Below are 16,008 nucleotides of genomic sequence, written 5' to 3' on the forward strand. Positions count from 1 at the left end.
TTTCAAGAGCTCTCCTCGCAAAGCATTGTGGGATTTATTCTGGGTGAGAGAGAGAACAAAGATGACGCAGTGAGCCAGAGTCACGTGACCAACTGGGAACCAAAAAAAAAAAAAAAAAGATTGCAATATGTCTAAAATATCTGAAATATGTGATGATGGTACTGCCGCTGAAGCTCCTTGAAAACAATTAGCAGACAGAACAGTGGTAAGAAGTTCGTCATCCATTCTTTGCCAACTTTGTGAGTCAATTGTGAGTGTTGCTAGGCGACACAGCTGACACCAAGTGAGGGAAAGTGACAGCTTGGACAAGGGATGCACGATATAATCGGCCCCCTATCGGTATCGGCCTGTATCGGCCTTAAAACTGAATATCGGACATCGGCCACCACACCGATATTTAACCCGATATTTGATCAGCTTCTGAGTTTCTAAAGTCTAAAAAAAATAAAAATACTACTTCTTCTTCCTCAAAAACTTCTTTTTTACAAACTTAAAAACTTCTAAAGACGTGGGAAAAAATATTGATACATTAAAATATCACAATATCTTCATATGCTGATATATTGCCATTTAAAAACACCATATCAATCTCTTTTACTAATGAAATATTGCTATATGTCATCGTTATGCTACGAAATCCCCCGAAAATTCACAAAATTTTGCCATCTTTTTATATGTTGATATATTGACGCGGTATCGATCTATTTTACTAACAAAATCTGACAAGAATTTGAAAAATTTCACGAGAGTTTGTAACAGAACGATGAAATTTACGAGATTTTGAAAGTAAAATATATCGATACCGCGTTTTTAAAAATCAATTTGATATCAGCATATGAAAATATATTTGAGTATATTATTTTTCAAAGTGTCAGAAATGGATAACAAAACTGCTATTTTCAAAGACTACTTATTTTTGTCCAGCTTTAACATCGGTATCGGTTATCGGCTACATGAGTTTTAAAATATCGGCATATCGGATATCGGCCAAAATCCCAATATCGTGCATCCCTAGCTAGGACGTTTTTTAATATGTGTACTTGTGAAATGTCATCAACCTCAGCCCTAGTACTGTTCCAATTCAAAAAAACAGCAGACCGAGAACGGACAAAGTCCCTGGATCTTGTTCTCGCCCCTCCCCATTTACCGAGCATGCATCAGTGCAGACTTGTGCGTTCTTGAGATTGACAGCTATCCCAGCATGCACTGCAGCAGCAGCAGCTTTCAATGGAGCGCTCCATTAAAGTTGAAAGTTCTCTTTTCTGTTGTTCAATAAAAGTAAGTGTTAAGATCATTTGAGGCTAGAATATTATACTTTAAATCATCACTATATGGTTGATTCACCAAATTAATGCATATAAAAAAAAAAACAATTTCCGAAGTTGAGAGCACCCGCGTCAACCAGCGGAGCTCCGAGGCTAACGCAGCCCGGCCAACCGCAGACCCCCGTCCGTACTTGCGTTCTAGTGAATTGACAAACGGCCCTAGAGAAGGCTTGACCTGTTCGAATCAATGGCTTAACTCTTTCACCTTCATTTTCACAGCCTTCAAAGGACCCAGTCCAGGTAGGCTGGGTCCTTCAGAGGACGCATCCGCTAAAAAAGAATACAGCAATAGTCCATGCTCTATAGTAAATCTGGGGTTAGTGAAAATTCTAGTCTTATAATTGCAACATATATATTTAAATATTGAAAATGTTTTCTCTATTCAATCAATTCATATTCAGATATATAATAATATTGAGTAACTCCCCACCCCAAGGTGGGTTTATTGACCAATTACAGTTAGCAGAACAACCCAAAATAAACCAAATGGATTTGCTTGCATATTTATAATGAGCAAATAAATAAATTGATCACCATTTATTTATTAATTTGTTTTTAATAGGTAACAAACGATATGCGTTTTATTGTGAGGGTTAGAAGGAAGTCCTGTCTCAGCTGACTGCAGTACTAATACAAATTTTAATAATCCTGTTAGCTATATGCAGACACTGAATAAAAGATGGCAATGCAAGAAATTTGCAAAAATTAGAAACAGGTGAAACAAACTAGAACATACTGAATACTGAAAACTTCCAGCCAAGTTACCCTACCTAGCATTAGCTGACAGGCAGCTAAGGGCATTTCCTGATAAATGTAGTATAAATCAAAAAAAGATGCTTCCGGACAGAAGGTGATTTCTTGGGAAGCATGCTGGCTGTTTTTAAGGCTGACCAAAATGGGAGGTATCACAATTTATTACACCATCCCATCCGTTTGAAACACCCAATTCTGTAACAGAACATGTTGAGAAATGTTGTGCACGTTTTAAAAACCTCAGTCAAGGTGCCGACCAAGTCGACTGGAAAAATACAGAGATTATGTTTAATGCTAAAAAAGCTCCTCTATGGTAATTGTGAATGAATGATTCACATTAAAAAGGACATCTCAGAGTAAGGATTGAACCCCTAAATACTTTCCCCTCTTTCTTTTATGTATAAATCATCCCCTTCTATTTGATTGTATTCTTACCCCTGACAGTGTATGAAATCTCATCATTCCTCTGTCCAGAAAAGTAAACATTACTACTTCTATGAATGAATGAATGAATGAATGAATGAATTAATTAATTGAGCTACAGTGAACAAACCAAAAAACATCAGATGTATGAAACAGCTGATTATGGCTCTTTTTTGTGTGAACTAAAACCTATTGTCCAACATGCTTTAAGTAAATGGGAGAAAAAAATCATTTTTCTTGTTTCCTGGAAAACTGTGTACTGCCAGTTAGTTGGGAGACTTGAACTTGGCAACACAAAATGTCCTTTCTAGAGCCATGTCTAAATATAAGTTAAACATCTTATCCCCTAAAAAACACCCTGCATGTTTAAGCTTCCCTACTGCCACACACCTGATTCATAAGAATAAAAGATTAATAGGCATGTGTGGCCCCTGCTGAGGAGGTCCTACAATCATTTTAAAGCAGGTGTGCTGCAACAGAGAGACACCTGAAACATGCAGGGCAGGGGCAGTTAAGGAGCAGGCCTGAAAAAAGCTGAACTAGAGATCAGAATTAATTTGACACTGAAAAGAGCAAGTTCTTTTACATCTTCTACTCAACTGGGCTTTAATATTTGTTAATCTATTAAATAAAAAAGGCTAGGAAACTATGTATATACCAGTACAGCTGATGCTAACAGTTCACTACTGACCCTGATCAATAATGCCACTTTATATAATCTGTACTTCTTTAGTTAAGTGTAAAGAGCCAATCCTACTCCAAGTATACCATTTATTTTGATCAGTAATTTTTGATGCTGTAAGGACTGCCTTATGAAATACCAGCTTCACGAATACTGGTGTGCATTTATCAAAAAACGTATGTTTTTTTTCTAATCGGATCCATGCAGGATAATACGGTAGGTTTTCCCCATGTTGTAAAATATTAAAGGGAAAAAAAATCCTGCAAGATGGAATGTACAATGCAGAAAATTATCCACGGCAGGTTCACACCGCTGTGGGATTTTCTGTGCTTCATGAGCTCCGCTGGCTAATGAAAATCCTCCTCTGGCTCTTTAGAGTGCAATCACACAGTGGTGAAAAGGTCTTGGCTCTCCCCATGCCATTTCATTCACACAGTGAAAGGGACACTTAAAGATGGAATATAAAGAAGTCCAATTACATCCCCATGACAACCAAAAGGCCAAGACATAGGATCAGTGCAGGGTGCCTACTTGATGTGGCGACTGTTCAATGGAAATTTGCTGGTTTTGATTACTATGGATTTATTTATGTCCTTCATTACTATGTTATTCATAATGAAAAATACTTCAAGGAGCAAAAGAATTTAGGAGTTGAAATTCAAGCTAAAATTGATAAAAGAAATAAAGCATTGAAGTATAATATGAATAAAAAGACCAGAAGTTTTATATATGATCAAACCTGGTCATGTTTTAAACTAGATTCAGCAGAAAGAAAAAAAAAGAAAAAATAGCACAGTGCTACAAATGTTTTTAAATCATTTAACGCATCAAAAAAATACATTAATAGGCTGCAGTAACAACACAATTTAGTATAATACCTGTTAAAGAAAGAAGCAGACTCAAGACCTTTAATGCCCCATTTACACCACCCATATGAAACCGATCCATGCTTGGGTCATCTAATAATAATTGATAATAATTTAACTTTATTGATCTCATATTGGAGAAATTTACCTCTGCATTTAACCCATCCCGTAGGGGAGCAGTGGGCTGCCATTGTGGGGCGCCCGTGAAACAATCTGGGTTTAAGGGTCTTGCTCAGAGACCCAGATTGGCAGTCTGTGGGAGTGGGGCTCGAACTCAGAACCTCAGGATTCCAAGCCTTATGCTCTAACCACTAGGCCGCCACTTTCTTACGACCATTTACACATCACACTAGCACTGTTCCTTGCCTCCTATCGGCGGTCCACGATACTACAGCTCTGAAGGTGGGAATTACGCATACAAAAATAGCGCCGCCCATAACATTCAGGAACTGGATAGCATCCTCTGCCAAAATTTCAATGAGAGCCTCGGTCTCTGCATTATCCCAGGCCACACCACGCTCTTTTGATGCTACTTATTGTTAATAGGCTGAGAAGAAGTTGGTGTTGAGAACAGGTGAGAAGATTTGTGAATTGCAAAGTCTGACATGCTGCCGTTAAATGAGTCAGCTGACTGTAAATAGGAAATGATGCACTCTAATAATGCACTCTTTGTTATTAGAGAACCATGCTACAACTGAACCGTGCTGAGCCCTACTTTTGAACTAGTACTAGATTTAGCACAGTTCGGTTGTGTCTAGTACGATCCAGTTCAGTTGGGTTCCATTCACACTCCAGTTATCTCAGTTACCGTGCTCGCACCGTTCTCAGCACTGTTTCAAAAGGGAGGTTTAAATGGTGCCTAAGTGTCAGATAAAGCGCTAAAGGGCAGAAAGATATTTAAAAGGATTAAAAGGATCCTGTTTTAACACTTTGAGTAGGATTTGAGAGAGAGCAGGACTTTTAGCAGATAACAGGAAGGCTATTCCTGTTGTTTTACCTTTACTTGATCATGACACATGCTCAATCTCTAAATTTCACAACCTTTTAGAAATTTTAAGGGATACATACCACTAGAGAATTAAGATGAACACTGCTATAGGTAGTTTAAAATTGCAACGATGAGATAATGCATGTTTTGTTTTAAAAGAGAATGAGATTTGACATCGTCTTTGTGCCTAAAATTAATCGTTATTGATCTCTTAAACCAGGAAAAATAGAAAAACAAAGTTGATCTATTTTCATACATTATAGTTCATACATACATTGTTTTTAGTAGGTCAAAGCTTTGCAAAAATTGGAGATTGGAAATCGACAAGACAACTGTGATGTTTGAATATATATGAAAAACACAAAAAGTTAAAATTATGAATCTTCTCTTTAATACCGGGGGAAAGAAGGACAACCTATTTACACAAACTCCTCAGGAGAAAAGAGATTGAGGTTGGACAGACTTGGAGTCTTCAGGCCTTGCTGATATGACACAAGCAGCGCTTATCAAAAGGGACTTTACCATTCATGCAGGGAAATATTTCCTCTGGCTTTCTTACAAGGCATCCTGCTCCGCTAGTTGCTGCGGCGCTGAATAATGCCCGTCTGTCTGTCTCCATTCATGGCATATTAATACTGTTTCTATGTCTTCAGTGAGAGGGGGTCTAAGGCAACAGGATCACTGTGAATGCTTCTCTTCACGGGAGAGCAAAGTACGTCTAACTCAGGGCTGCTAGGTCTCTTGCTCTAAAACAGACCACAGATTATACGTCCCCGGTGCCACATACAACAGCCACAATCCTCCCGACTTCCTTTTCTGAGGGCTACTACTCCCTGCTGGTGTGGTTTGTCTTCCCGCTGGCTTCATTCACAAGCTGGCTGAGTTGATAAAAATATGACGAAAAGCATGAGGTTACTGTTCTGGCTAATTACAAGGGCGAGAGTGACCGCAGTGTCTTTTATTAAGCCTGTAATGATGATTCTGATCCATCAGGCTTAATGGATGGATCAAGAAAACTCACTTGTTTTAATGAGCGAGACTGGTGAGTCAGTGAGGCTCTGCTCTGTGTCTGCTGCTTTGTGGGGTTTCTCACAGGAGATGCCAGGGGCCTCTCAAGCTTTCCCACATTGGACACAGAGAGGATCTAAAGGCGCAAACCCATGGCCTCTCCACAAAAGCCACTGTGACCTTCAACTGGGTTTCCAGGCCAAAAGGATGGCTGTAGGGCCATAATGAAACTCGATTCACAATCACCTCTGCCCTTTGAAACTCAAGCACCGTAACTGATTTCTAGATGCAGCTAAAATCAGATGTCGGATCTCATTTTACTTCATAGAATGAACAAAGTGTACGAGTTCAGAAAACCACAACAGGCTGAAAGTTGTTCCAACAAGCCCACTTTGGGTTCCTTAATCACATGCGCCTTTTCTCTAAAGAGAAAGTTCCAGATATTAATGGCAATTACAGCATTTTTGATGTACTAAATCAAAAAGATGTACTATAATTCTCTTGGTTCCTTTTTTATCTTTCGGCACAAGTCAAATTAGAGTAATTAAAAAGTAATCTTTCAAAGCTGCCTATGATATGAGAGCAAGAAGAAATCCATCACCCTTAAACAGGATTTCCATAATATTTTACAATAATTATATGCTAGTTTGTTCACATTTTAACCCCTCTTTAGTAGGGCTGGGTGGCCGTATGGATAAATATTGCAATTTAAGTCGATACAATAACAAAACAAAACAAAAAATCATGTTTCAGACAGACTGACAATAATGACCCCTACAGATATCTGTACAAAAGTATGGAGTTATTTTGTCAAGTTCCTCAAAGAACATCTTAGAAATATTTTCTTAAAAAAATAAAAGCTAAAGCCCAACAGAAAAACTGGAAACAAATTTTCTCCTAAAAAACTTTCGATTAAAACACTTAACGCTCAAACTCTTAACTTCTTTCTTCTTCTTTCTTCGCTCAGTAACGGGGTCAACACTGAAGTATGTCATCTGTGCCACCTATTAGCTCTTAGGTAGATACGTCGCATTCATAGAAAGAAAAATATATGTTGAGATGATAACTTCTAAGCCGAATTCAGGGAGCAAAAACTCCTTAAACTCAAATTGACAGCTGATCTTTCACTCCCAATGTATGCGGGTTACGTCTCCCACCGGCCACCTTGTGGCCATTCGCTTTAGCCCTGATAAATGGCAGTCAGACTAAAACACTTCAGAGGAAACAAAAACTGTTAAAATTGCCTCACGTTCATTCTTCTGGAACACAGATATTTTCATGACTTTTGCACTACTATATACACTGAGTAGATGTACCTTTATTTTACTTATTTACTCTGCAAGCGTGGAAAGTCTAAATTAGCCGTTTAGCATATCTGTTAAAATTATAGGACTGATTTTTATTCAGTTAACAGATTTCTTATCACCATTGAGAATGTGTGTAAATCAAAAGCATTGGACCAACTTGATAGTGTTGCATTCAATAATCAATCCTGTCTACAGATTCCTAGCAGTAAAACATGAATAATAAAGAGATTCCAACAACCGAGTGGATTAAGGAACCAAACAACGGAGAAGAAAAAAAAAAAACACATCGACCTGCAGCCACCATCGTAGTATTCTAGATATTTCAGACTTTTCTGTCCTGTTTAAGAAAAAAAAAAACATGTGAATGTTGTGCATCTTGTGATCATCCCAGCTGCTTACAGGGTTAAAACTCTGTCATGAGAACATGTCAAAAACCTCATGCTGGCCTGTACTTACAGAACATATGGAGACAGAAAGGGGTCAAAATGTTTGTAAACTTATAAATCTTAGTTGAAACTGAAAAAATAAAAGTTGAATCAGAAAAAAAATACAAGTTGATACTGAATGTCAACTGTTTACCATATAATCTGAGAAACTAAAAGAGCAAACATAAAATAACAAGAATTTAATCTAAATTCTTCCCCTCCTCTTGAAAAATTGTATTATCATTGCATTACTTACGACTGTGACAAAGTAGTTTTGAAAAAGTTTTAACTTTCCTGATCAGCAGAGCTGCTGGAACCACTCGGTGCAGACGCCATCTTTCCATGAACGGACGTTGAATTTACTTTGTGGTCATGGGAAGGTTTCATTGTCTATACAGTGGCTGTCTATTTTTATATATATTAATGTATTCTGGAATGATAACTAGTGACAGTTCCAGTGTAAATGTCTTTATATTTTTCACGATGGGATTTTGCCAAAAAGGCAAATAAATGTTGCAGAGAATGTGTTAAAAAAAAAGTTTGACTTCCCACAGTCCATGAATGCAACATGGAAAGGGACGTCTCTCCAGCGCTGCTGCTGCTAGCTGTCAATCACGTTTCCCCGCCCACTCCTGTCAGATTGTGTTTTAATGAATCCGAAAAAAGTGAAAAAAAAAAAAACTAAAGAATAAAATAGAAACTGAAAGAAATTGATCTGAATCTGAAAATATAAAAACCTAAAACTGCAAAAAGAAAATTAAAACAAAAAGTATAATTAAAATACTAAACTGAATTTAGATTATATTCTTGTTATTTTAAGTTTGCTTTTTTAGTATCTCTTATTATAAGGTAAAAATTTGACATTAAATTTCAACTGCTATTTTTTCAGTTTAGATTTAAAAGTTTACAAACATTTTGACCCCTTTCTGACCCCATAGAACACCATTAATCTTTAGTAAATAAACAGCGCTTATTGTTATTGAGCATGGATAAACTGATCGGGATTTCTTTTGTACTTAAAAGTGATTTGAGTCATTTCATAGCTTAACAGCTGAAGCCAGAACAAAGCCATAGATTTTACACTTAAAAACACTTCTGTATACTCAGCAGCCTTTGAGCACAGTAAAATATCTGAAAGTATATGAACATTAGGTCATTAAAGGTGCTCCTACGGATGTAATGGTTTTTGCCATTCTAGACAGGATTGTATAATTTGTTCCACCAACCTTTGCTGCACATTTCCTCTCGTTTTTAATATGACTCCTTGATAACTTGACATGTGACTTATTCTCCTGAGAAGAACACGGAGGGACCGAAAACATTCAGCCAAGAGTCTCTCTATTAGCAACATTGTAAAGAGTGAAAAAGAAAACCCAGAAAAGAAATATGGATGCTACACATATCAGCATGTTGAGCATAGTTTGTATGGCTGTTTAGCATTCAGAGCCAAATCAATCATAACTGGCTGCTTTAACCATTTATGCTTTAGGTTTTGTTAGTTTTGTAATCACAGATTTGAACATAAACTTTAAAGGAGACCAACTCTAGCAAAGGAAAGAAGCATCATGGAGCAATTGGCTTGTACATACTATTGTTTGGCAGAGTGGAGTGAGAACGAAGAGACAATTGAAACCTGCGACTCCAAATCATGGCGCGAGCATGAAATTATAAATACAAAAAAAGGAGTCACACAGTCTGTCATGGTTGTTTTGTCCACCGTTTACACTCGAGCATGCCGCTTCCTGCCTCCTCCAGTGTCCAATTGTGTGTCTGTCACACCTTTATAGAAAGCCTGATGATCAAAGTAAATCATTAAAACACATATGCTTATAGTATATTTTGTATTTAATATGCATTTAAGATGCATTTCAGTCTTTAGCAGAATCAAGTCTTCTTATTTTGTTTTAGCTATTCTGCTTTTATAAACAATGACTCTTTTGAGATGTTTTTAAAGGACAGGAAAGCTACATATTGCCTCTGTAAAAGGACTGAGGAAGGTGTTGTTTTATTAGACATATGAATTCTGGGCACACTTTTGCGTTTGAAACCTGATGACGTCATACACACTCTTCTTTGTTTAAAAAAATATATATAAATATAAAATATATATAATAATAACCACGGATGTCTGGGGGACAGTGATTCGCCTACATGTTATGAATGCTGGCATACTATAAAGAATAAATTATGAACAATTTAGTTTCTGCCTTCAAGTCGTTGCCCAAAGGAAGACATTACTTGGTTATAACAACACCGAATATCTTCAGAACAGCTCCAAATGACAAAAAGCTTATACGGGTGATTAGAACATGATGTAATAACGTAAAATCAAGGGCCCAATGTAAAAAAAAAAAAAAAAACGGTGTTCCCCTTTAATAAAACATAGATTATTTTGGTCAGAAAGTTAACTACTGATTTAGAAAAAAAAGGAGGAAATGTTATTAGAAAATATTTTGTTTTAGATATAAGAAGTAAATGCAAAAAGCCTTATAACAGAGAAAAGAACAAAAGGCCCCTTTACATTGAACACATCCTTGCTGCAGTCAGTAAGGTTTGGTATAAAAAGGCCAATCAGCTAAAGTGACAGCTCTGATGTCAGACATGACCATCCCACAGCACACATCTCCTCCCTTTCCTCTGAAAGATAAGCAATGAACGAATCAGACAGACAAGCATCAGAGGCTCAAATTCAGAAAAATGCCTCCACAGCGCAAAAAAGGAAGGTCCCCTACAGCGCTTTTTCACTTTGAGTACATTTGAAAAGGCAGTCCGACTGATGCCATAGGCAGATATAAATATTTACAATTACGCCTCACTTCACCTCAAAAGATAAAAAATATAACAGACAAAAAGGATGGTCTGCAAGTGGTTTAAAGATTTATGCAGCTCCAGGTTGCTTTTAGAGGTGATGATTAACAACTATTTCCCCCCCCCTTTTTTTTCATGTTGTCAATATATAATTATTCAACAAAAGTCAAAGGGTTAAAAGGCTGATTTTTCTTATTGTTAAACAGAAATAATTATGAAATTCTGCTCATATCAAAAAGGATGTACAGCAGGGATCTTTTTTTGTATTTACAAAATAAAGCTTGTGGGCAGAGCTGAAAATCCTGGATAAAATCCTTCAATCTTAATGAGATACTCTTTTCTGTGGATGAATCACTATAAATAAGAACACATGCTCATTTCCTCTGTGTTAACACCTAAGTCACAGCACTCCTACACACAAAAAAAAAAAAAACTTGTTGGCCTAAAGGTGGAAAAGAAAATATCTCTCTCGCCCCACCCAAACCGCCAGCTCATTATAATGTGCCACAGAGCTGAAATTGTGAAATTTCACAACATCACCAGCAATCTCCACGCTGATATATATCCCGCAGAATTCCCAAGAGGAAATTTACAAGCTATTCTTATTTTAAGAAACTAGGACAATAAAGTGTGATGTGAATATCAGTCAGCCCACTTTCAGCTTCCCAAGTAGGAAATAACTCTGATTTCTTAAAATAGATTGGAGGAGATGCTGAGTAGATGATGACAGCCCTGTTTCCCTCTGTCATATGGGCAGGCACTTTTTTTTCTCCCCTCTTCTGCAAATCAGTGTTGATGACATGGTGCTGCTTGACAAGCAGAGATGGTGCAACAGCTCCTTTGGAAAAGCGGTGAAACATGTTCAGACCTGACGAGCAGAGGTCAATCCTTCTGAAAAAAAAAGTGGAGCATCACAGGGATTGGAGACGGTGCACCTCTGGACTCGGAGACCACATTATAACAAGGCCTACATGGAGATGGTGTGGACAAGCAGAGGAATGGGAGAAATGAGCTGAATTGAACCAGATGTTAGGCGCTGAGCTCCAGGCAGCAGATTCAGCGACAGCTCAAAGATTCCTCCTGATAGTGAAACACCATCCTGCTATGAATTTCAGCAGGATCGCCTTGAGCTCTACCCATCAAGTCATGTCACAACAACCACTTCCATTTATTTCACTGAGATTTCCTATGGTAGATCAGCACCAAAAGTAGTGTATAATTTAGCAGCGTAAACGAAATACCAGTTTTAAAAGTTTTGCCTGATAATCTGAAAACAGAAGAGCAGAGCCGCAGTGATTACAGCTGCATGTCATTTATACCTCTGCTCATTAAAAAAAAGAAAGGAAAAAAAAAGAAGTTCTTGTCCAATCCTGCCACAGATTTAGATCTGGAGTGAAACTATTGCACCACATGGATCTACAGTGATTCAGTGATTAATGAAAATGACTAATTGAAATGTCTTAAAATACACATTAACGTGAATTCAACACACTTTAGTAAACAGATAAATGGAGGCAGAATATGTCTTTCAGTGATCAATGCACACAATAAGCGACACACAGGAGCTCTTTCAAGCTGGGCACCGTGTCATTCACAACAACTGTCCCATCAACCAGCAATCAGAACCAGAAATACTTTAATAATCCCAGGGAGAAATTACTTTAGTTACATTACTCCCTCAGTAATAGAGTGACATTAGGACCAGTTAGATATAACACAATTTCACACAATATATATAGTTAGGGGGTCCCCGCTACATCTCGCCATCAGTTTGGGGGCCCTTGGCCTGGAAAACAATAAAAAGACCCCTGATCTAAAGCATTTGACTGGAGCCCTGGCTCTGCTCTCATGTCCTGTCCCAGCCTGATGTCCAATCCTTTCACAGCCTCAAATGTCGGTTTCTGTTCAGCTGCATTCGCTCTGACCAGCTTTGCTGTAACTTTATAAGTTGTCCAGACATATTCTTACAGCTGGAGAGAATCTGTAAGTGGATGACTTTATAAAAGGACAGCAGAGTAAAAGGGGGACTCCTTACTTTACTTACAAGATTTTTATTTTCTTCCAATCCATACTTTATCATGTATAATAATATTCTAGTCACCTTAATGACGAAAAAAACTTTTACTTAGGCTACCTAAATTTAATACCTTTTCTATTTAAAGTGATATGATTGGCCTGGTTACACCCATTTGTCTGAACCAGAGCAGTATATTAATCATTACTAAAACTTTGGGAGAGGCTGTAAGGAGGAGGGGGAAGATTTGATGGGGAACACATTTTAATGTTACTTACGACCTAATCCACGATGAGGCCACCCTACTCCTCCACCCACGGACCCACGCTCCCCCCCCCCCTGTTGCTAAACGTGTAATAATGACAAAGCATTGATCAACACATCGTAGTTTCCAGGGACCCCCTCCTCTCCTGCCTCTTTTAATGACCCTGTCGCACTTAGTTTACCCCTTCGAAGGCGGGAAGGCCGGAAAGATTGCATGTGGATGGTCGTTTGGTGCATGGCGCGTGTTTTGAAGCTGCTTATGGAGAAATGTCTTGGGCCGTGAGTAGTGAGGAAACAGGAAGCGATTCTTGTGGGATGGAAGAGGGAAATAGTGACAATGAAGGTTGGAAGATAGCAACATCAAAAAATGAGAAAAAGCGGAAAAAACAGAGATCAGTTCAAGGGGAATCTAGTTCAGAACAATCCAGTGATGATCATTCCATACATTCCACAGCACAACAAAATGAATTCAAAGTCATATTCAAAGTCGTTAATCAGGCAGACTCTTTTACAAATTGGAATCCGGTTCACTTAACAAAAACCATCAATAAACTTGTCGGAGAAGTCAGAGGTGCCAGAATTCTGTACAGTGGAGACCTGCTAATTATCTGCAGAGACAGCGCCCAGCAAGGCAAAGCAATACGGATCAACAAAATTGACGGGATAAGAGTTCAGTGCAGCTTAATGGAGAACAAAAAGTTCAGCAGGGGAGTCATTGGAGGAGTTCCTCTAAAAATTTCTGAAAAAGAGATTCTGGAAAACATAAGAGGTGCAAAAGTAAAAGAAGTAAAACGGTTAAAAACAACAAGAAACGGAGAAAGATCTGACAGTTTATCTGTGCTAATTAAATTCGAAGAAGAGCAATTACCAAGCAAAGTATTCATCGGTTACATAAGCTATAATGTCAAAATCTACAATCCTCCACCATTGAGATGTTTCAAATGCCAAAAATTCGGTCACATTGCAGCAGTTTGTAAAGGGAAACAGAGGTGTGGAAGGTGTGCAGGAGAACATGAGTACGGAAAATGTGGAAAAGAAGCTAAAATAAAATGCTGTAATTGTGGTGGAGAACATACTGCTGCCTATCGCGGCTGTGAAGCAAGCAAAAGGTCTGAGGAAATTAAAAAAATGAAATTTGAGCTCGGAATAACCTACGCTGAAGCTGCAAAAAGGATCCCATCTCAGTCAGAAAAACCCAAACCTACAGTTCAACACACAGCAAATTCCAAACCTCTAGAGAAATCTCTAAAAATTGATGAAGACTCACTTATTGTTAAAAAGACAAATTTTGTTCTTTTCATGGTAGAAGTTATTAATTGTACTGCACAGACAACAAAAAAAACGGAAAAAATCAAAATAATAGTGAAGGCTGCAGAAAAATATCTGGACATTAAAGATTTGAACTGGGAGATGGTTGGAAGTATGATGGGAGGACCGATGGGACCATCAGAAACTGGCAGAGTTAAGATGACCTAGAGTAAATTAAAATTATATGGGCAAATGTGATTTAGTATTATGTTGGTTTAAGTTACACAGGTTTTTTTTTTTTTTTTTTTTTTTTTTTTTTTTTTTTTTTTTTTTTTTTTTTTTTTTGGGGGGGTGAATCGTTTCCTGTTTTCTTGCTTTACTCCATATCAGTTGGTGGCGGTAATGCACAATTCACAAGTCTGCCAACCGCCATAAAATCCCATAAGAAGAAGAAGAAGAAGTTTACCCCTTCCTTCACGGAGCCCCCCTTCACTTAGAAAAAAGAAAAAGAAGAAACCCTCCCTGCCTCCGAGCTACTTCTGAATGTTACAGTTTAAAAGTATTTAACTCTATCCCACTTCTTGTTCCTATCCATTGACACGCAGGGGGGTTTATTTGTGGCTGAAAGATGAAACAAAGTGCTTGTTGGTGGGTGAGGAAACAGGCTCGCGCGCAGCGACATTGTAACAAGTGGGGATTCGGCTTTTCTTTTCTTTTTTTTTTTTTTTGCCCGACAAAAACAAGTAAACTCACCACAACTCCTGCGGCGCCCAGAAGGGAACCCTTTCTAGGGAGGAAAAAAATGGCCAGCAGACAAGGGGAGTTTATCTGCTCCTTCTCCTCCACGTTTTCCAACCCGGCCCCTGTCTCCACACCCCGGGAACAGAGAGGAGTGTAAGCGGGGTTGGGGGGTGGGAGGGAAACGCAACCTGGGACACACTGCCAACACTTCGCAGTCAGTTTTTTTTCCTCCTAGATCCAGATAAAGATGGCTCCTCCTGGAAAATACAGCGAATCCTCCCAAAGTGTTGTCCGGGATGGAGAGTCCTTTGTTCTGCTCCTTGGATGGTGAAACCTCCGCAGTTTATCCGCTGTATCCGGGCGCGTCGGCCGACTATTCTAGTCCGCCATGTTGTGTGTCTGTCTGCATAGGAAGAATGGGAAGGAGAGAGAGAAAAAAAAAAAAATTCCCATGCCAGGCCCTGACTCCGATTCACTGTTTCTTCATAGCAGACAGCGCCCCCTGCTGGCAGGCCTTGTAGTTGCATGCAGCACACTGCAGCGCTCAGATTTCACATTTATTGCACATCCAGCAGTTTTTTTTTCTGTATTTATTTCAACGAATCACTTTAGAAATTAACATCTTAGCACTTTGTATTGTGGATAGGATATATGTAATCTTAATTACTGGAAAAAAACGTATTTAAGTTGTTACATTTTTCTTTCATAAGTGAAGTAGTTCACCAGCTATCTACAATTATTAAAAATGTATTAAAAATATTTTTTATTGTGTTCATTGTGTTCACCAGGTAATATATATGTAGAGCATGATATTGGAACAAAAAAAGGGTCTCATTTTCCCAATATATTAGATTAGGTAGAACTTTTTTGATCTCACAATGAAGAATTTCACTTGTGACATCGGTTCTTATAAACTTCTTGTGTTAATTATTACTTTTTATGTAACAAAGCTTGCAGGAAATTAATATTCTACTGTATTCATTTTATTTGCTCCCTAACATTTAGAACGGAAAACCTTTTTCTGGGTGCAAAATCCTCTCTTCCAAACCCAAACAGCCTTTCTTGAACTAGAAAAAAATCGAAATCTAGATAAGTGCATTTTTTCTTAAAATAAGTGCATTTGTTCTCGAATTGAAGAGGTAAAAGAGACATTTTG

General features: G+C 38.1%; 1 protein-coding gene across 2 annotated transcripts in view; it reads right to left on the reverse strand.

The window, feature by feature from the left end:
• ptpra (protein tyrosine phosphatase receptor type A) overlaps positions 1-15,277 on the reverse strand; it is a 42,903-nt gene extending 27,626 nt beyond the window's left edge. For both annotated transcript variants that reach the window (XM_038295480.1, XM_038295470.1), the window contains exon 1: positions 14,865-15,277. The gene's annotated coding sequence lies outside the window, so the exon portion shown is untranslated. The remainder of the gene's footprint in view (positions 1-14,864) is intronic.
• Positions 15,278-16,008: the final 731 nt, after the last annotated feature.

This window comes from Cyprinodon tularosa, unplaced genomic scaffold, assembly GCF_016077235.1.
Source record: "Cyprinodon tularosa strain WSP-4 unplaced genomic scaffold, ASM1607723v1 ctg11, whole genome shotgun sequence".
NCBI classification, from domain to species: Eukaryota; Metazoa; Chordata; class Actinopteri; order Cyprinodontiformes; family Cyprinodontidae; genus Cyprinodon; species Cyprinodon tularosa.